Source organism: Sebastes fasciatus, chromosome 15 (genome assembly GCF_043250625.1).
Source record: "Sebastes fasciatus isolate fSebFas1 chromosome 15, fSebFas1.pri, whole genome shotgun sequence".
NCBI lineage: Eukaryota > Metazoa > Chordata > Actinopteri > Perciformes > Sebastidae > Sebastes > Sebastes fasciatus.
This window is the reverse complement of record NC_133809.1, coordinates 15,134,030-15,157,228: the sequence shown is the minus strand read 5'-3', so window position 1 is coordinate 15,157,228 and position 23,199 is coordinate 15,134,030. Positions and strand designations below refer to the sequence as shown.

General features: G+C 41.4%; 2 protein-coding genes across 7 annotated transcripts in view; one reads left to right on the top strand and one right to left on the bottom strand.

Moving 5' to 3' along the window:
* The window catches only part of dph6 (diphthamine biosynthesis 6), a 243,021-nt gene that overhangs the window by 210,650 nt on the left and 9,172 nt on the right, over window positions 1-23,199 (bottom strand). The gene's annotated exons all lie outside the window — the stretch shown is intronic.
* cdin1 (CDAN1 interacting nuclease 1) overlaps window positions 1-23,199 on the top strand; it is a 64,466-nt gene that overhangs the window by 35,242 nt on the left and 6,025 nt on the right. The gene's annotated exons all lie outside the window — the stretch shown is intronic.

Below are 23,199 nucleotides of genomic sequence, written 5' to 3'. Positions count from 1 at the left end.
TTCACATCCCTGCCTCTCTTGGCGCGAGGTTCCAGTCACTAGGTTGAAAAGTCGCCCATACTGCCTCCATTCGCCTCGCTGCAGCCCGGCCCCCCCTCAGCCGTGACGGCCAGCTGACATGTTGTGACATGGTGCTGGAACGCCAGGAGGTTCCAGACCCCGGGCACAGCCGGACTCTCTTTCTCTTTCTAGCTTTGTTTTTGTTTTCTTGGTGCGTGTGCAGTACCAGATCAGGATCAGACTTCTGGATCTATGGCCACAACACAGGAGGGGCAGTTGTTTATCATGAGTGAATTTTCATTTATGGTTTTGTATGTATTGTTCCCCACTCTAAAACAATCATTCTATTGTCTGCCTATCGGAGATTAGATAGCAAAATACTTATCTATATCAGGGTTTTACTGATATAGATAACCAATATCCATTCAAAATATCTTGTTAGGCTCATTCTTTTGCAATTTTAGTATACAATATACAAACTAAATTGGAAATGCAGATTTATTTGTTTATTGATAATCCCTTCATACTCAGGATTTTTTTGGAGAAACCCATATATTCTACAAATGTCAAATGAATCTGTATTTTAAGCAATAACTTCAGTTTTTTTTTTTATATGTAAAGACTGAAAAGTAAATGAAAGGGAAATAATGGTTCCACATTCAGTAAAACGTTACCCCTGCCTACAGATGACTGACCTACTGATTTCACTCAGAAGCTGCCAGCAGAGCGATCATTTGATTTTAAGGGAAGATGACTCATCCAATATCATTGAGCAGTTAAAATGCGGGAGATGAGGTCAAGGTCATAATCAATGGGGTGTTTTATTTTCTCAGAGTAACATAGTTTTTTATTTTCCAGAAGAAAAAAGGCTCTTGTCATTTGTTTTTACTATTGTTGACGTCAGGGACTAAAAGTCACTGAGGTGTGAATTTAAAAAGGGCCAATCTTTGATGGTTACTATCTGTGTTAGGCCTCATTAAATACCGCTAAGAAAGTTGGTGACAATAAAAAGGGCTTGCTTAAAGCTCTAGAACATTCCCAGACGATGCTTAATGAGAAAGTACTTAAATGATCGCTGTCTCAGTCAGTCAAACTTAAAATAATGCAATAAATGAAGAAGAGAGCTCATTTGATTAGCATGACGTGAAGATCAGACGTTTCCATAAATATTTCACTGTGCAAGTCAAATGTCCTTTCTTGGTTTGGATTGAAGAAAGTGTCTTTAATCTTTCTTTGGTCTTCCTCTTTGGTACTCGTGGCGTTAGTTTACAGTAGGTCAAAATATCAGAATACTAACAGGCTGATTGGATGGTTAGTCTGAGCCTTACATATTTGCCCACGGGTGTCTTTCATTGATATTCACTGGGGCGGCCTTGTCCGAGTGTATTAAGGAACTGACAAAGCAGATCCCATCACGTCAGCCAGCAGCCCGGTCAGATAAACATTGTTGTGTCAAAAAAGAAAAAATGTCAGTCCCTTCAGACCCTACCTTTTCCAGCACCCTTGTAATTTTTAATTGACATTTACTGCTGACATTTGAAAATGTGCCTCATCTTTCTCTTATTGTTAGACCTTACGTATTATCGTCTGAGTGCGTGCGTACGTGTGCATGTTTGTGTGTGCCAGCAGTCAATTTGGGGTCAGAGCTTTGTAGTCGCAAAAAACATAAACCATTGGAGAAATCGGGTACAAGAGAGTGATGGGGTGACATCATCCTGCTTTCACTTCTCATTAGTTGATTTCAGTTTATGAGACGGGAGCCTGAAGGGCTGATGTTTAGGGTGTTTGTCCATTCCTTCATTCCTCAAACTCAGATTTCAGTGCTTGACTCCAAAACCTTTTGGTTTTTCTTTCTGACTGCCCTTGGAATCGCACAGCAGTGTTTGTAATTACTTCATTGCCCCTGATTGACATTTCCAGTGATTTGCTTATTTTTCATGAATTCCCTCTTTGCTTTAACTGAGCTGCTTCACCCATCGCTTGTGTTAATTGTTCTCGGTTTTGCCCTCAAGCATTGCAGAGTGAGCTATGGGGACATGTTTTTGTAGACGGAAAAGAAAAAACATAACTAATTTTCCCTCCAAAGCCCTCACCAACTGCATTTATCATCCAAACAATAGTCTTGCCAACACACTAACCCCATAATGAACCCCTCTTCAGTGGAGTGAGGGGTAATGACGCTTCACCTACAATGCTCCCAAGAAAAAAAAAAAAAGATTAAAAAAAGGGAGGGAAAAAAAATGGAGAGAAAAACGGTCTTCTTGCAGAATCAGACGGCGTGTTCAGGCCCAGTGCCTGGATGAGATGGCGAAGCAGCAGCTATTGGTGTCTCCCAGCCATCAATCTTAGCTGGTGGCGTTCCAGCGCCAGCGAGCCCTCTGCTCTGACGGATGTTCAGATAATTGAGTTATCCATCTCGCCCAACTATCAGAGTTGCATAAAAATTATTCACCTGCTGGTGAATATTAAACACATAATGAGCCTCTTGTGTGTTTTAGGAGAAGTGGGTAAGGTTAAACACAGCATGTAATGAAATATGGACCCTCGTGTGGTGCCACCTTAACTGCCCCTCCTTGATTATGGCGTACTTAAATCAATTACGGTTGGCAAAGTTCCTTCCATAACTCTCCGAGCAGCAACTGAAGTTCAGTTTAGCTCATCAGATAATTAATCCTGAATACATTCGGATAATAACATATTTGCTGGCTTCCTGAATATTTGTGCACTTGGATGATTGTTGTTTTTGTATTTTTGACCATGCTACTGTGGTACCTATGAGGTTTAGTTAATATTGGGGTGGGGGGGAAAAAACATTACAGCATATTATCACGATATTTTGCGTGGTAATATTGTATCAATACACGGACGTCAAGTATCGATCTTTTATTATACAAATTATTAACCTCTTTACAATCCAACGGCGGGCCCGGCTGCTATTCTGTACGTTTTAAAGCTAGGTAAGTGAAGCTACTGGTATTATATCAAAGTAGAAAACCGAAATCGATTGGTACTAACATGTCATGTTAGCTTGTCGGGAAGAACACTAAATAACGCTTCAAAATGATGCACAATTTTGGCAAAACTGGCATGGCCATTTTCAGAGGGGTCCCTTGACCTCTGACCTCAAGATATGTGAATGGAAATTCTGAGATAAACTGAGTGAAAACTGTTTCTTAAACAGATGTTGACAAACTGCGAAATTTACAGTTGAAAAAAGGTCATAAATTACAATATATCGCAATATATCTTATCGCAATGCTCAGCATATCACAAAATGTTTAAAATCGCAATAAGATCATGACAAGTATCCTGATAATGTCGTATTATGGGGCCTCTGGTGATTTCCACCCCTACTTAATATGTTGTTGTCAGTCCTTTTTGTAAAAGCTGTGTATCTGGAATGGAGGACTAAAGACACCAGCAAAGTTTTGATGCTTGATGGATGGACAAATAGATGGATCTATAGATCAATGATTGGCCGTCATTGTCAGGAGAGTGTGTATCACAGCTACTAAAATAAAATCAGTCAAAACATTAACACTACAGCCTTTCACATCAAAGCACAGTCACAAAGCAAACAAAAATGACAAAAATAGCTACAAGAGACCCTCTTAAATTGATATAACGCTTGTTGTTTATATTTTTATTTGTCTAGTCTTTGCGTGTTTCATAGTCTCACAGCTTCTCTTCTCTGAGCGTCCACTCATTATTAATCTGTCAGATTATGAGGGATCTTTGTGGCCCTTAATTGCCCTTCATGCGGCAGTTGTGTACCATGAAAGAATCAATAGAGTAAATCAGAATATACTGTTTACCACAAAATAGCTTTTCAGTAACAACACTACTTTGCACTGCAGTAAAGCAGATTAAATGTAGGTAAATGTGGAGTTAAACAAATAGATTCAGAGCCTGTTCTTCTATTCGCCGTTTCCCATTTTCCCTCCCCCATTCCACCCCAGCCAACACAATGGACAGCCTGTGTGGAAATGAGCATGGACACCAGCGCGGCCCCCCTCCCAAAGTAAATCAGCTGTGAGATTCGTAAACTGCAAATGTGTCAAGAGTTGAAAATGTTAGCACTCTTAATGGAGGCTTGAAAAGGTTAGATCTGATAAAAAGCTGTCAGCCGTCCACGAAAAATGATTTATAGCAATATAATGGGACAGTATGCCTCATTTCTCCCTCATATGAAATGGGGGTTAAGACTTTTGGGTTTGCTATTATACATCATCTGGCTTGACCACTTGGAAATTTGTTGGGACTTGGATGCTGTGTGTTTCATCTGGCTCTTTTGTTTTAGTCCTTTTGAAAGTCATGCCCTGCTGATAATTTATGTCCTCCCATAATTACAAGCAGAAAATTCTCATGCTCCAAAAGTGCATATCGATCTCCATTCAAATGTGTTTTGCGCAAATGAGATTAGTGCCTGTCCTTTGTTGCAACACTTTTTTGACGCACATAATGGAGGCAAAACTACAATTACTGAGGAAGTCATAATTCTGAAGACTCTCCCCAGACTGTTCACTAATCTGCTCGCTGACACATTGGCTAATGAATAGACAAAAATCTGATTTATGTGATGTTTTATATTAGTTGACACAGCTGCAATTAGACATCTTGAGTTCTTTATGAACTTTTTCCAATTATATCTGGAACTGTATGCTGTAGATTTTACCGCATGGTAATTCTGTTATGTTCTCAGAACCGTCAATCCATTTGTGACATCAAATTAATTTTTGTGATTCAAGATATTGTACTTGGCCGTCCTTTTTTTAATGGACATGTCCATCATTTTTTTGTTGAACTTTCCAAAGCGGCAACGACAGGAATGCTTAATTAATGACACGATGTGTTGTAGAAAAAACCCTTATTGAATTCAACTGACTTCACCGTTATCTTTAAAAAAGGATTTATTTAACTGTGCATAGATCCTTAGATGTGCAGATAGTTTGCTTTTACACGTATGGCTTATTAAATAGGAATAAAGGCATCTTCTTATATGTAGAAATGCATACATGGGCACATAGTGCATTTAATGCAATAGTACCATATGAGTAATATAAGCAGCAGCAGCAGCAGCAGCAGCAGCCGAGCCATCATAGAGTCAGAGCAGATAGGGGATGTCACCTGAGAGAGGGCGCCCACAGGCCGTGACTCCTGCTGATCCAATGAGGCTGGACATTACAGGGCCATCCCCGAGGACAGGTACTGGCGCTTCTGTGGTGACAATGTGACACCTCCAAGACCTGTACCCTGCCACACTTTAGCTCACCTTCCCGTCAGAGATGTGCACAACAAAGAAAAGCGGAAAAAAAGAAATCTCTATTGCAATAGTGGCCTTTTAAAGAATTGATATTCGCTAGAATCATATTGACCTCATATTAGTGCACCTATCAGCAGTGTGTTTAGCTTCTAAGATAAGCTTTTCTATTGTGATGTTGATGCGGTGGCTTGTCAGGGTTTTGTGGACTTTTTTATTTACTTAATATGCATGGAAAATTCTAATTAGAGCTTAATATCCTCTGTTTTTTTGAAAGCACAAATATCAGTTTTTCCGCAAGCGCCTCTGACATTGCCTTCCTCCTATTTATAGTTATGGATACCCCATGCAGTGCAGGAACGTGGCCTCTTTTATTGTTTCCTTTGTTATGACATCCTCTCGTAGAATATTCCACAGCTAGAAAAATAGCTATCCACAATGGTGGTTCCTTTAGGGCTTTGAAAGTGTTTGTTTTAGGGCACATCGGCACACAGAAGTGCAATGCCGGCCCCCCAAAGCACAAGCAACTTGGAATATGAATGGCGAATGACAAGTCGGCTCTGATGCTTCAAGGATTTCATGCTTTTAAGGATGCACATTTGGGCGCATTGTTTAAGGCGTCTGGGGTGTAATCCGCACTCTCAGGTTCTCCAGCAGCCTCAGGATTTAGCTCTGGTTAAGCCTCCATGTCTCCTATTTATTTTCGTAAGGTTGTATGTGTGCATTATCCAAATTTGTCATTTACCATTGAGTGTGAGAGCAGCTTTGACACTGCCGCTGTGTGTATAAACGAGGAGCGGGACAGAAAGCGGCACCCCGGCGATATATATCCCTCCTCCTGTCTTTCTGCTCGCCTGTGACACTGCGAGACGGAGAAGAAAGCCTCGAGTGAAATGAGGTGCAAGCGTGTCTACTCCGTGAATTCCTGTTTTGCCATGGAACTTTTTTAAAAGATTAACGTACATTTTTTGTCAGCTTTCACGATGTATGTCATCAGACTTAGAGAGACGCACGTTGTTGGTTTTTTTCCGCCCCTCATTTTCTCGGTCTCGCCGCCTTTTCCCCCCCCCCCTTCTTCTTTTTTTCCTCTACAGTGACCTTCTGGGTTTCATTCCAGGAAGACGTCAGCAGCATTTGTCAAAAGCCCAGAGTGGTGGGCAAGGATTAGAATGGCTCTTTTGTAAAACTCAATCTAACAGGAGCATTTCAATGGCTGCCCGACCCCCAAATAACATTCAGGTCCACATTACGCCCAATGTGATGGAAAACGTACAGTGATATTTTTTTTTGACACGGAGATAGCCTGGACAAATAGATTTTGTGCATAATACACGGTGCTTGCTGTGCATCACACACAGACACACTTATTGCTGCTGGATATCTTCACATCTGAGAAAGTTACAGAGAGATAACGGGGGAAATGGGAAGATAATTATAGGGATGTATGTTATCATACAAAGGTTGTGCTCTTGTATTTTGCTGAATCTATCATAAAGGCTAAAAGTAATTTAAGAGGATTTTATAACCCCACTCTATCCACATATACACACATTTAATCTCAGCAGACGTAAAGCCACAACACAAATATTTAATTCCTTTTGAGGACCTTTGGTTCATGAGGCCTTTTTAAGTATTTCATTTCATGCACCTCCACAGCGGCTTCAAAAGCATCTGGCCAACTAAAGGGCTTAATCGTGTCTTAACCTCTCCGTAGAGCGGGATGAGGGAGGCCAGGAGTCATCAGATGATTCCTCCAGTGTCCTCCCAAGGCCTAAAAGGAGAGCACTGGACCATGAGTCCCCGTGGCTTGTCAGAGGAAATGAATGCGACCAAGAAAAAAGCGCTGAAATAAATAGCATGTTCTTTTAGTGGTAAAAGAAAAAAATCCAAATTGAATGGAAACAATCTGGTCTTTTGTTCTTATCAAGCATTATGGTCCTGACATTTTGTTTTAAGGAATGGCATTTGATATAGAGAAAGAGGGATTTTATTTTTCCATGGTTCACATGGATAGAGGAGGAATGCATATTTTAGTTCTGGATGTGCGATTTCATGACATGGCAAGTGTTTAACAGCTTTTTGGGGGGGGATTAAGATTTCCTTGTTTTTTCCTGATTTATTGATTTTGTTGGGTTGACTTGTTTCACTGTGAGTAGCATGTATGGTATAGATTATTTTACTACATCTTTAATAGTATACTACAACATTTAATTGAACCTTTTAGGAGCTGCTCAGGTTTAAATCAGTGGTGTTTTACATGCTGCAAATTAATTGTCTTTGCTGTAATTTATATGTCGGTTAGCATTGTCTCGTGTATTTCTGAGCACAGGAACAGTAAACACTCTTTTCTATTTGAGACCAAGAATAAATATAATATTTTACCGAATGACAGCCGAGGAAACAATGCTTCATATTTCTGCCTTTGTGTTTAAAGAGCTGGTCTGTGTGTACCAGATAATGTGCTGGTACTCTGGTCCACGGAGGCCCATCAGTCACTGTGTGGAGCTGGTCGCTTGTGATAAGTGGTTCCTTATAGATAATCTAGACAGTAGGCTTCTTTTTATAGGCCCGCTGTCCCTCACATAACCTTGTTGTTGGTTTTTTTTTTACCACCCATGCTTATTTTCTCTCTCTTCCCATTGATTTCACCTTCTTGTTTATCCTCTCTGTACATTCAGTCTTGTAATTCCCAACAAGTACCGATTGAAATGCCGTGCAAACCAATGGTATTCTGGAACAAATATATTTGCAGAAATGTAATCCCACATGAAAGAGTTGCGTTTGTGGTGCTGTAGTTTCCAGCATTGAGTGCTATCCTGGCTCAGTTTGACCTGATAAAAAGCTTTTGGTGATTTATACGTATAACAAAGCTTTTGATATCCTGATCCAAGATGGTTCTCCTCATTTTTACCTGAACTCTTCTTGGAGAGTGCAGTAATTGAGATATTTTAGAGAATAACAGAAGGAAAAAAAACACTAATCAGCTTCTGTATCCGTTCCACAATAAATGACGTCAAAAGCAGCGATTGCTGTTCTGAATTTGCACCCATCATTCTCCATTTAGTTAAGTAAGGATTTAACATTTTTTTCCATTCACCATCTGACCTCATCCGTCTCCCAAAATACCGTTGATATATGGTTTGAATAGTTTGTTTCGCTATGTAAGACCTATATCTGATTGTACCTCATGGCAGTCATTTTGATTGATGTACCGTAAGTAACTGAATTTAAATACCACATGAAGAGGTTATTTGTTTTTGTGAACTTTTGCTTTATATTTCAGTATTAATTCACTCCATTGCGTTGTTGCCAGAAACACTGAAAGAGATACATGCACATCGGAGTCTTTTCCTCACCGGCCTGGCATTTGTTAAAGAGCTTCGTCAGGACCCTCTTCCCCCATCTTTGTTCCCAGGCAGCCCTCTCCCTCTCCCGTCTCTGGTTTGAGTTTCACGTCTCGCGGCGGTCTGATTGCCTGATAGCTTAAACATCTCTGCCTGCCTATCCCTTAGTGGGAGTGTGTAATCAAAGACACATGAGGAGCCTGTGTCCAAGCGCTGACCTTCTGATTTTGCTCATCAATTCTGAGGGTTAATGTACAAGATCTATCAGGTCAACAGATTTGTCTCGGCGAGCTCTGTCAGGTCCATAAATGATTAGGAAACAAATGCATTTGGCCACTGAACCCTATTAAAACTTCTTAGAATAAATGTGCACTCAATATGACTGTGTTAATAATGCTAATATGTTTATGTATTTTAAATGAGCACCATAAACCAAGCCTTTGTGACAAGGGCTTAAGGAGTTAACAGGGTAACGATATTATCCAAATTCCAACTCCGTCCGCTGTCGATGTAACGTTTCATCATGGGCGGGAAGTTGAAACGGGGCGATACCCAATCCTTTCCCTTTTGGACTGATGCGAGATAACAGAGGCACACATTTCTGAACAAGTGAAATATAAACTCCGCGCAGAGTTTGGGGCTTTGAGACGCCCCCTTTGAACGGCCGCCACGGAGACGTCGGAGAAATCTATTTCTCATTTTGAGTGATATCTCCATCAGCTGGCACGTTCGCACCATGAATCTTCCCCCCCATGTTAAACCCGGGAATCTGTCTCTTCAATGACGGCTGTTGTGTTTAAAATGACCACTCTTATTTTTTGTAATGGGCGTCTGTGTGTCACGGAGGTTACATGTGAAAGGGCAGAATAGAGCTGTCTGGCGAAAGGCCTCTGATAGAAAGTGCCACTTCAATTTGTGCACAGCTGCAGTTAAGCCTGCGCTGGCTCACTGTCCGGCCCGACACTTCGCATTCTCTTCTCCTGCGACTGGAATGGATGTGAAAACTATTTTAACTTTAGACAGAGTTTTGGCCTGACCAGTTGTGATCCTTTCCCCTTATTCATGGCTTATCTGCAGCTTGATTTGTCAGGATTGCACACTGACACGGAACGTCTCAGACACCATTTACATCTTGTTTATTAAAGTTTGCTGACTCTTTGAAGCCTTTTCTTTAAAAACGGGGCTCAATGTCAACTTGAAAACAAAGTTTTTAACTGTAAAAGAATATCACATATATACTGTCATGCACCATTAAATTTACTTTTTATATCACTTTTCCATTGGAGAGGCCATTGGACTACAGACTACACATCTCCTAATTTGGTGATGAGGGGGTTTAACGGTTTGAGGAACTCTATCCCCGGAGCTGCTGACAGTCCTCAGCCCCCCTGAGTCCCTGTTGAGGATGGAGCTGGCGGTTAGAGAAAAAGACTACTGGCTCTGTTTTAAATATTCGCTGTGGTTTGAATTAGAAAGGGGATAAATTCTCTGAATAATGATCGCAAAACATTTAGCTCCAGCTGCCCGCTTGAAACAAAACACGCTTCAGTAAAACTTTGAACTGCTCTTCCTTTTTTTTCCCTCCCCCAGCCGTTTTGTTTTCAAATTGTAGTGCTGAGTTCATGGGAAACTCACTCCGAGGTTACCTGCACCCCTGAAAAAGCGATGGAAAAAGGATTACGGCCACAAGAATGTTTTTGCAGTTAGTTGAAATATTACTAACCTTGTCAAATGTCATTTTGAATGAGAAAGCAAACATATTTTAATCAGGGTTTTAAAGGCCGGGCTTTTCAAACCGTGACTCTAGGAGAAAGAGGTCAGCTAATTGCAACGTTTGATGTCATGTTTGGTCTCTCTCACCATTTTGATGCGACTGCCTGGAAGCATGCTCGCACTCTCGCTCCGCTCTCTATGTCATGCACACGCACTTTATCACACACACACACACAGTCAAATGAAAAACTACTGAAAGGTCTGAGAGTTCTCAATGCTGTAATCTTCATAAAGTCTTTGCTTCTACTTCCTGTCAGCCCTCCACTCAACTTCAACCTCCAACCTCTCCTCTCCTGCATCACCGACATTTTGGCAGCTCCACCCAGACCTGACAGTGCTGAGATTTAAAGACCGTATACATACTTTTTGTGAATGAATGTGTATGGGCATGCCAGTGTACCAAGCGAAGGGTATGTCAGTTCTCAGTCTACGAATCCATCTCTCAGTTTCCTTGTTAAAATATGAACCTCACTTGGATAGGCCTGTCATAATAATGATTCTTAAAATGGTCAGGAAAAGCCCTTCTGTTTATTCTGGCATCATGTTGGCTAAAATGTTGGTGACATTCTTATGTAAACGAACACGCATGTAAACACAACGGGCAATATCGAGGTCAGCAAAAATTATCAAGGTCATATATTGTATGATAAGTTGATAATGTAAATATTATTGAGGTCATGTCCACATATTGTACGATAAGTTGATAACCTAAAAATTATCAAGGTCATGTCCATATATGGTATGATAAGTCAATAAGGTAAAAATGATCAAGATCAGGTCCATATACTGTACGATAAGTCGATAACATAAAAATGATCGAGCTCATGTCCATATGTTGTATGCAGGATCTGAAATAAACTTGTTTCACTGCATGTCACTATGGCAAGTTGTTAGGAAGTTAAACAGGTCATAATTCCCTCCCTAATATCTATTTTATATTGCTGTGAAAAAAAATCTCCTACAAATAACTGGATTTATTCAAGTTTCTCGCCAAAAAACGTAATTTTACGAGATTACATTTGAACACATCATGATGATGTTGTAATTTACCTTCACCCAATGGTCATTTTGCTGAGCAGAACATGAACGCCTCATAATAACTCAATGGCACCTCTGGTAACGTTGGTAGCTCCGCTATTTAGCCAAGCAGGACGGTGCTGCCCGCCAGCTGCTAACAGGCAACGTTACTAACTCTCCTCCTGCTGATTTCAGCACAGATTTGTATTTCACAATGTTGCATTATCAGGGAAAAATAAGGTGTGTCAGGTTTAGTAGCGCCACGCTTTTGAGTGCTTTTTTATTCTCTCCGCCTTGGCTCCGGTCCAAAACAAAGTGTGCCTATGCGTCATTGTGCATGCATAACTGTCGGAAAGCATTAATAAGAGGAATCGACAGTTAAGGAGGCATGAGATGCCAAGAAAGAACTGCGGTTCTCTATTCCCATCACTAGCATTTTCCCTGCCTGCCAAAGTGGCAGATGTCCTGATGATTTCACCCACCACTGCCAACAATTAACCCACATTTGGCGGGTGCTAATTTCAGACCCTGGTTGTATAAGTCGATAACGTAAAAATGGTCGAGGTCATGTCCATATATGGTACGATATGTCGATAACGTAAAAATGATTGAGGTCATGTCCATATATTGTACGATAAGTGGATAACGTAAAAATGATCGTGGTAATGTCCATATATTGTACGATAAGTCAATAACAAAAAAATGATCGTGGTAATGTCCATATATCGTACGATAAGTCAATACAGTAATTGTTATAACAGGCCTCCACTTGGACCACAGTCCTACAACAGGTTAATCTTCCAAACACACAGTCCCAAATCTCTTTGGTTCTCATAATTACTCTTTTAACAGCAGCAGAGGGGGGGTAGCGGGATATACATTGTAAATTATGTTTGACAAGGTGGGGTTAGTGGTTTTGTCGTGGCTTGTCTTTAGTTATTACTCATACTTCCTCCTGCCACAGATAAGGTCTGCTGGTGAACATACCAAGGTGAGCGCTGGCGCAGGGCGCTTATCGCCAGCATTGATTTAGGGCAAGAACCCAGTGACAGAGGTCATTGTGCAGTAAAGCTATCCATCATTCAGGTTTGATTTCTGCTCCGACCTGTCTCCAGGTTGTCTACACGTAGGCGAGTCTCAAGGAGTAGAGGCCACAGGAGGGTTGGACTGGTGGGAGGTGTGATGTGGACGGTGGATAGTGCCAACTGTGTGTTAAAGTGGCAATCCTGAAGACTTCAGTCCTGGTTGATTTAGAATTTCTATTTGAGTGAAAACAATTTAATTGTGCTTAGAGATTAGCAGTCTGGAGTCTTTTTGTTGATACATGTGCATAGAAATATGATTAAAAAATATATATTTCTATGTGCATAAGCTTCTAGTTTTCAGAATTGTGTGCGTTGTTCAATTTTTAAGGGTATAATGGAGAAAAACTAATTTTCTGGGAATTTCACCACAGACACCCGTTTCATAATACTGCAAATATATAATATTGCAACACTTTTATCAGTGGACCATAGGCTCAATCAGCATTGTGTTATCTCATTTGGCTATAGATGGTGACTTAACAGACATTTATTTAAATGAAAAGCTTTGAGATTGCCACTTCAACTAAGAGATGACCAGAATGAATCATTTTAAGACCGTTATTAAAGGTCGACTCATATTTAATAATTTTGATAAACTTAATTTGATCCTATAATTATTGTGTGGAATCCACAAAATATTTGTCTTACATTTAAAGCTTTGGATGCTTATGAAAAAATGTGGCCTTGAATTTGGTAGCTGATTGCCCGTCTTTCCTCTGTTTATTTTGCAACTCACAATAATTCTCCATGTGTCCTAGAAATCTTCTGCGTTTGCTCACATTTTCCCCCCCGATTTAAAATTCAAGGTAGTTCTCAGCCTGTGGTAAATAAATTTACAGTCATAAACACAGTTTTCCCTCTTTGCAGGGGTATTTTTTCAGATGTCTGAAGATGGGTATTTATTGCCGTTAATGTTGTCCGTGGCCTTGGCGGCTAGACTTGTAACTTTTGGCTTAAATGTTCTATTTATCCTGGCTTCAAATTTGGGGAGCTCGTGCTTTCAAATATGCTATGAGTCATATTATTGATTTGTCTTGAAGATTATTTATTGCTCTTTTTTTCACTAACTTTTGCAAAAGTTGGAAGCTGTCGGAGATTCTCCTGGAGTGATTGCATGTAAATTGTTGTAAACTGTGCTGAATCCAGAGGGGAAAGGTATTCTTGCAGAATCTGAAGGTCTCTTTAGTTATGCTGAAATAGGGGGCTACAATGGTGCTACTGCTCACTCCAACCCAGCAGAGGATAACTTAAGTAGCTAATTACACTTCAGTCTGTAATCAAAACCATGTCAGGTTGTCTGAGAACCTGGATTTGTGTGGTGGATTTCAGTTAAATACAGGGGCAGCTTAAACATTTTATGGTTCTCTCCTCAAATTAAAGTTCATTTCCGCAATCCCCTCTAAAATGTGTCATATCCCATTACGCAAATTTGGATATGGTAAATTAGCAAGCAGAGTGCTTACGCTATGAATATGTTGACTTTTTTGTGCTGCGTGCAGAGGGTTAGCATGCTGGGGGTTGGGGGGTGTCTTTAACTCTAAAAAGTTGTCTTGAATTTTCTCCCCCTCGCAAGATGATGTGTTTTTGCAATTCAAATATTTGCTCATTCTCTTCTCCATTGCAAAGCTCCCTTTGAAGCGGAAGAGTTCTATCAGGACCAATGACAGCGTGAGTGTGCAGCGTGACAGCGCAAGAGGCAGTGCTGGACTATTTCTAACTGCATATTTAAATAGCAAGGAAATCAAAAATCTAAAATGTATGCAAATGACGGCATGTTTTGCATGCTGATATTTGTATGATTTGGGGCTTGCATATTCAGGTGGTGTTCAGTACGTGCCTAGCGTTAGCAACATTAATCAGAATTACAGTATTTCATGTCTTCGCCACATCCTTGATCTCCCTCTAAACAAACATTCCTGGGGGTGGAAGGCCTGCAATTTGGCAGATTTACTTTTAATGAAAGCTCTGCTTAATGTTTTTATGGACCGTTTTAAGTGGAAAGGCATACTTAAGGCCTTAGGCTTCAAAGTGTGCATCCCAGAAACTCTCAATACTTCCTTCTTAATATGATTTTTCTCTATTGCACGAAGATCTAACTACCTGATCTCATTTACATTAATCACAGCTATATATATGTATATATGTGCCTTCATGTTATGTGGGAAAAGCCTCTTTTTACTTAAATGAAGATTTGTATATGTATTCATTATTGAGCATATGCATCATGCGTGGGTGCTTTTGGAAATGTCTTTATACAATGAGCAACATATCAAGACAAAGCTTTCGATATAGGCCTTAAGTCTGCCTGCACTCCTAAAGGTATAGAAAATACAGTATAAAATAATTAATTGAATTGTCATTTGTATGAGCAGCCCTTGCTCTCTGCACCCTATAATTCCAACCTCTTTCTCCCCCTTCCCCTCACCACATTTTTTCCCTTCTTTTTTTTTCTAAACAGCAATTAATCTCATTTTTAGTCCAATTTCCAGCCCTCTGCTGGAGTCAGAGCGAGTCCCCTGTTTTGTTCCTATTTGGCTTGGTTCCTCTGCATAGTCATTAAGGGCCCAATTAATGTCACCCTTTAGCTGAAGAGTGCTCATTTTTATTGGGGAGCTGACAGTCACCGCCATGAGTGCCGCAGTGTAATATGCATTAATTGCCCCGTAACACTGGTAATTACCAGTTCTTCAAGCCTCTCAGTAAACTGTCATGCCCAGACACGACTGCTTTGAAATAGATTACTCATTAGGGGGACCTGCCCTGTTTTCCAATGGGAGCTCGCTGGGTTGGCATAAAGATGAAAAAAAATCGGGTGCTTGAACAAATAGTTGCCAAGAGCAATTTCCTATTACAACTTTCCCGGTGACGGCTTTTCTCTTTCTTTCTCTTTTTTTCTCCCTCGGATGGCATTCCAGCCGTCACTTGAGGTAAAGATCAGAAGTAGAGTTAGATGTCCATCACGGATCTCGCTGATAGCAGTTGGTTTGTCTTCCTCGTCCCAGTTTGACTCCTTGAATGAAAATGTGCCTTGGGATTTCACCATTCAGCATATCGCCTTCGCTGAAATCTTCAGTGTTGATTGTCTTTTTTTCTTTCTCTTGCCTTTGTACAACACTGCCCTGAATGCCCAGAGATTAGTACGCAAGCGCTTGCATTCAAAGTGTCAGCATTGTTGCTTAACGTGGGGCATTTCAGGGCCTCAGTACATAAGATCAAGGCTCTGTTGATGTCAAGTTCTTGTTCAAATATTGATGCTAACTTTGCTCGGGCCTCGTGTTTGCAAACTGTGGAATCTCCGTTTTAAACATTAGCTTGTGCTTCACGGTTCCTGAAACGTGTCCTGCGTACCTGGAGGAAAAGAAATTGATAGCGAATGCAAATAGATGAATTTAAAGAAACGGTTAGAGGACAAAAGGAGGGGATGTAAGCGTGGGTGTCACCGTTGTTCCGCGATAAGATATTATAGAGGAGAGACCAAATCAAACAATGTTAGCTATCGCACATCCTCTCCGCAAGAGAGGTGTTGGCCTGTTTAGTCACGCTAGAAACAATATTTAGATTTCACCACAGCTTTGTAAACGCTGGGCCGACTCCTCTCTGGTCCCCTGTTCTCTCGTTCTTTTTTCAAAAGAACTCTCATGTCATTACTGATTTACCATAGCAAGGACAAGAACAGAAAGTGAAGACCGGGGAAAAGCCTCTCTCACGCACACACAGATAGAAAACACACGCGTGCACGCACACACAGAGCTTCTCAGAAGGTGCTGCTTTTGTTTTATCTCCCTTATAGCACCTGCTTCAGGCAATCTGCTCCCACTCGTCTCAAATGAATTTTGTCACGGCCTTTCAGATTCTCAGCCAGCGATGCGCTAATGAAAGGAGATAGTACAATTTGAACTGACCAGGTAGCAGCCAGCAGTGCACAGCTGAGAGCAAGGGGACGGGGACGGACCCCCTCCTTGAAACAAAAGACAAGTCAACCGTCCGCTGATATACCCATTACCCTTCTCATTAATACCCCGCAGACCTCGGCGTGTCGAGTGTGTGCGTCCGTGTGTGCGTCTATCTGTTTGTGTTGGTCGAGCACTTATCGAATTGTTTATGACAGGCCTAATTGGGCTAATTGAAGACATTAAGATTACCTGTCAGCCGTGTGTATCCAGACTCCCTATCTGTCTGACAACTCCTGACAAGTGAGGGACCCCGTAGCATCCGTCATGATGGAGCATTCCCAGGCCGTAATAGGGACAATAGGGGCCACTCTAATTTGATGTGGACAGCCTTAGCTGCACGGATCAGCGTCCCTCTCTGTGTCTGTGTGTGTGTGTGTGTGTGTGTGTGTGTGTGTGTGTGTGTGTGTGTGTGTGTGTGTGTGTGTTAAGTGTAAGTGAGAGTTGGGGGGCTCTGTGCATGGCCAGGCTAATGGAGTCCCCCTTGGCTATGTGACAAAGCGATGAGGCAGTCTGAGGGGAAAAGTGAAAAGGGGGTCTTCAAGTGTTTAAGGACATGAGAGGGGAAGGTGCTCGGGGTGACGGCCTTCGCAGATTGAGTGACAAGAGAGGAGCGCCGACATCTGTGCGTCTGTGGACGGTCACCCATACTCCTTTATCGGAGACACACAAACTTTTTGACATGGGGGAAGACCAAAATATAACTGATGGGTTGACTTTTGCATATGCCTGCATTCTGTCATTCACAGTTACGAAACACTGTTGATAGAAATACCGTGCGCATTAGGGCTGTGTATTGTCCGAAATATATATATATATACACATATACACATATAGTATATACATTTGTTTCAGTACATTTCATTGTGTTAATAAGGTATTATGTTGAATAAAACTTAAGAATAGTTTGTTTTGATTTTGATGTTAAAAATGCAGCTAAGATAAATTTTGCTATATATTTTTATGTGTAAAAAGTAGCATTTGGTCAAAAAGACTCTCAGTGTAACCAAGCTTATAGTTTTTTATGATATGACTATTCTGGTACAAATGTTTACCCGCCAGTGAGGTGGATAGCCTTCCGAGATTTACTTACCATTACTACCGTCATTTGGTGCTTGGCGGGTGTTAATTTCGGACCCCATCTGTCAATATGATACGTTTAATGATGCAGGTGTTACGATTCAATATATTGCGATACTGTAAGCAAGGCGATATATTGCGATATTTTTTTTTTTTTATCTAATTTTAGGAAAACTGTCATAGTACAGCATAAAGAACACACCACCATATGCATAAAATCTGAGTAAAAAAAGTGAACTTTTTTTATGCGATCAGAACAGTGCATTTGCATTCATCAGTCCCTGTAACATCCAACATCTTAGCACCACTTTGAAAGGGCACAGAGAAGGTGCATATATTTGCAAATTAAATAAAGTATTGACTGAGTTAATCTTTGCGTGGAAACTATTTTAAAAAATCAATATGGTATCAAAAACATAATACCGCGATATCCAATATTTTGGGATATTTTCTCACTCCCCTAATGCGCATACTATATTCATATTTAGTCTATATTTCCTCTTAAACAGTTTCAATGGAAATGTTTATTTATTATTTTTTTTCCTTCTCTGATCTGCAGATATTCATAGATCAGGGTTGCCAGATCTTAAGCAGAGCACAGTCCTATCTTCTCAGGCTTAAGGAATGTGCCTCTGCATATCTGTATCAAGCCGCCCTCCCTCTTTTTTCCACCTCTCCTGTGTGGGCATTTGTGTGGGGCTTTGCAGCGTCGTCGCTATGACAGATCAACGCTGTCAGCCCAGGAGATCCCTCTGTTTGTTTGTTCTCCTCCAAAAGGGGTTAAACTGTCAAGTTGACAACTCGCAAGACCTTTAGACTCTAGCACTACCGCCTCTCTCCCTCTCTCCACGGCTCCCTCCCCCCTGTCCACCTTCATCCCCAAACGAGTGAAAATCAATACCAGATTGCCTGAGGACCACTGTTTGGTGTGGGCCTGACCCCTAGATGTCCCCCACTCTGCTTCTTTCATTACATGTAGCCCAGTATTTAACTTCCATCCTCATCCCTCGCCTAATTAGTTTCGATAAGCTCAGAGTCTCTCTCTCTCTCCCTCTCTCTCTCACCGTCTCGCACACAAGCACCGCAAACACACACATGGACATTTTTTGCTTTCTTGCCCTTTGAAGGGGACACTCTGGGCTGGGAGTAATAAAAAGACAAATCCCAACACGCGCACAGGAGCCCTCAGCGATTCTTGAACCAGGATTCCTTTTTTGTTTGCATAGCAAATTTTTTAAAACTACAATGGAAATTAGATTTGCACCCCAGATCATCAGTGAAAACACACGGGGATATCCTGTGTTGTCCGACGGCTAATGGTGCTTTGTGGTGGGCCTGTTAGCAAGACCGCACCCCCCACGTCTGTGGTTTTTCCGCTCGGCCTCCTCGTTTGCTTGTGTCTCTGTTGAGTCGTCCAGTCACAGACAAAGTACCCATTGATATTAGGTAGAAGATGCTAGTTGGCTCTTTTTAAATTTCATATCGCGAAAACATGTTAAATAATTGATTAGCGCAAACACAGAAAAACAGTTCCAGTGATTTGTCCGCTGGAGGTCTGGGTGTGTTTTTATGTACCACCCACATGTCCAGGTGCCGCCACCGCGCCGGCTGGCCCGTCGACCGCTGACAAGCCCCAACGACATGTCGGCCCCCCTGCTCTGCTCCCCCCCCCCAGGGGCTAAAATTACCCTCAGGAATGTAAACAGACTGCCGAGTAAGCACACGGCTTTCTGTGGCCCTTTGCCCGCGTCCGTCTCCAAACTCGCACCCAAAACTGGGACAGTTCCATTTTGGACTCAGAGGCCAAGGTTGATGGCGAGGATACCTTTTAACCTGGCTTCAAGGGCAGTTCTTCTGTTCAAGTAACGGGAATAGCTGTGTTTCTGCGTCTAGTGATGGTAATCAAATCGGCGGAAATGTTTCTATGCAACAGCTGAAAAATAAATCTTTTTTCTTCTTTACTCTTGTATCTTCTTTCCCCCTTTTCATTGTAGCAGACAGATGGGCATTCACACCAATTCATTAGGTGTGTGGGGTAGCTGTAAGCGGTGGAGTCTGGGTGAAGAAGTTCACTGGGCCCGGGCGCTGACATGTTGATTTAGTGGTGGTAACACGACTGCACTTCCAAAGGTGCTGACTTGGACGAAAGCCAGGCCTCTTTTTCTCCCAGGGAGACATTAGAGGCCTCGCTCTAATTTTGGGGCAGGGTTCTACTCATGGATGCGGAGGCCAGGAGGCCCTCCACAACAAACATTCACACCTGCCTTTCCATGCCGAACTTTTGATTCAGCCCTCACTGGAGTGGCAGCAGAACTTAAGATATAAAGACGGAGAGATTGAGCCAGTGGTAGATTTTTCAGAATGGAAATGCAAGTCCCTTTGCAAAATAAAGAACAGATAGGAGTGATATAAGGATTATTGCATTGTTAAAACCCAAAATTTAAACTTTATCCATCACAAAACCGAGGAAAACAGAATAATGTATATTTATAAACGGAGCATTGACTTTCTTTTTCTGTAGGTGCTGTTGCATTGCGTGTGTGGATGTTTATATGTTTAGCATAACAAGATGTGGGAGACAAACAGCCAAGTATCACATCCTATGACCTCACACATAAACATGATATCATCCGTACATATATACACATAACAGTGTTCCTCTGCCGGACACACCAGGTTTGCAGGCGCCCGGTCAGGCTGACGCTGCCCTCGCAAGGACAGATAGGGTTACAGTACAAACTGTTGTTGATTAGGGCCGTGCCTGTAGTGAGGGGGGGGGGATCATCCTAAATTGAAAACACATTAGCCGCCAGGGTTAAGGGCAGGATTAGGACCGGGGCTGCGTGGGGGCGAGCAGCAGCGGCAGACACAAAATGGCCGTCCCTGTGCCTGCCTTTGACTGTTTCCCCCAGAGACAGGTGGCAATTATCGGCCAGGGCTGCTGGGAGTTCACAATAACAGGTTAAAGGAGCATGTATCCCCTTGACGCTGCAGTCCTCTCCGTCTGCACAGCCCCCAGCTCGTTCGCTAGCTGCCGCCGCCGCGGGGAGCTTCCTGTCTCCAAGCAGGACTTACAGACATGGGGACTCATCAAAGGCCAGAGGGACTCTCTGGATAGATCTCCAAATTAGCACTGCGGCCAGTGTTTGGCTTTGGAGGCTAATAAGCCTCATCTGAAAACCATAAAAGCCTCAGAGACATTTTTTTCTTCTGTTATTTTTACCTCCCGTATCAGATAGGTCATCTCAATCCTGTGCATCGCGTACGTTTTAAACATATTTACACACATCCAGGCTCACAGATTATTGCCTGCTCGTGATTTCAGTGCAGTACTTGCATAGGAGACACCATTTGCAGCCACTGGCATAATAGGATTTAATAATATCAGCATCAAGTGTTAATGAATACCCACTCAGTGTGTCATAACTGAGGAGATCAAGCCATTTTCATGATGTAGAGGGTCATTATAGAGGATGGGGAGTCGATATCTGAGAAAAGATCAGGTGAGCTCTGACCGACTAAATGTTAACCCTTACACAGCCAGGGAATAACACGGAGACGGAGCACTCTTATTATTACATTCATATCACAAAGGCTGAATTTAAATGTGTTTGTAAAAGAGGACGAGGAGAGGTTTTGTCTGAAGTATAATTTGTTCCATAACTCCGACCTAACTCTAATATGCATTGTTCTGGTGTCATCAGAGAGCTGTCGTCGGTAGGTTTTGTTTGGTCGTACGCAGTGTCCTCGATGCTGTTTGGACCAACTTCTGAACACAAAACAGACACAACCAAAGCCAGACCACACCTTGTTTGGTTTCGCTCCACATCCAGAGCGGACCAGAGTGTGTCAAAGCGCGTTGGACCGTGACGGCGTAGATCTTAGAGGGGACCAGCACACATTACACACACACAACGCACACTTGTCCCTCAGATATGTGTTGCTAATGCGGTCGGCGACATGCTCGGTTAAGGGACTTAACGAGTTCCAAACACTGATTGAGACTCCTCCCTTTCGGCTGGAGGATGTTTGGGAAGCATGATATTGTACAAACGGATCCTAACCAGGACCAAATGGCGTTGCGAGGCGGCGCTCTCTGTGTCTTGCTATTGTGCTATCAAAATAGAAATGAGGCTGATGCTTATTAGCTCATTCACATAATCACGTGTTAGCCATGTTATCAATCAGCTGATTGCTATAGAGTCTGTCAGATTGTGTGTGTGTGTGTGTGTGTGTGTGTGTGAGGAGATAAGGTTTAGGTTAATGTGAGAAGGTGGCTGAGGTGATAGGAGGTCGTGAGGGAGACTGAGGTCAGAGAAAGTGATAATTTGTGGGAGATAAAGACGGCAGAGTCTCAAAGCACAGTGACGTTGGCCGAGCTTAACGCTGTTAGGAGGTAAAGGTTATTAATAAACTGATAAGAATAAATGATTTGTACTATTTATCATTCAGAAAACGTTAGATAACTTAAGTGCAAAGCTTATTAATTGGTATTATTAAAATGCTTATTATAGTTTGTTTTATCCATAAATCTGTGGATTTTGCTACGATTACCACAAAGTTAACAGCCGTCACAGTTGAGTATGTTAACTATCTTCAGAGCACATAAAACAATTGTCCTAATGCAGTAAGTTGACACATCTTAAACCCCACAGTAATGAGAATAATATGTCTATAGCGTCAGGCGATATATTATTAGAACACTAATGTGTCATGATTTAAGGCTGGATGTATTACATTTAAATTACTAAATGTTATTTTTTCTTTTATATATTATAATAAGGTTGCAGTACAGTAAAACAATTTAACTTTTTTTTAATTTATTTAATTATTTTAGGAAAGTGAAATTGACATCCAATACCTATTTAGTCGTCAAATCCACATTATTATTAATTATTTTTATTTCTCAATGTTTTATGTGTTTAAATATCCTTTGAAAGCACCATTAGTCATCTCCCACATGTTGTTACATTATAGATACAAAGTTATATAGGAAAAATAATTACAGTATATTTGATTTTGTCAATATCACATCGTATTATTTGACAGGTAGCCGTTTATTTAAAAAAAATACATATTTATGTGAGTTTTGATAGTATTATCCCAGATGTGCCATTTGGCACAGCTTCCACTTCCTAATGCAAATATTAGAGATAGTGTGTCTTACGATAAAATGTATCATGTGGTCGCCAATAGAGCTGCAACGATTAATGGATTAGTTGTCAACTATTAAACTAATCTGCAACTATTTTGATAATCAATTTGAGAATTTTTTTAAGAAGTAAAAGTCAAAATTCTCTGATTCCAGCTTCTTAAATGTGACTATTTTCTGGTTTCTTTACTCCTCTATGACAGTAAACTGAATATATTTGAGTTATGGACAAAACAAGACATTTGAGGACGTCATTTTGGGCTTTGGGAAACACTGATCGACATTTTTCACAATTTTCTGACATTTTATAGACCAAACAACTAATTGATTAATTGAGAAAAATAATTGACATATTAATCAACAATGAAAATAACTGTTAGTTGCAGTCCTAGAGCACTGGAATCCTCTAGTTTGTGTTCTGGTGTTGGTATCTTGTGTCAGTAAGTGTAAATCCTCTTCTATAGTGCAACATACAACTCCCAACACACCGACTCGACCTGACCTCCCACACCCTTCATACTCGCACATTACGCCTCCA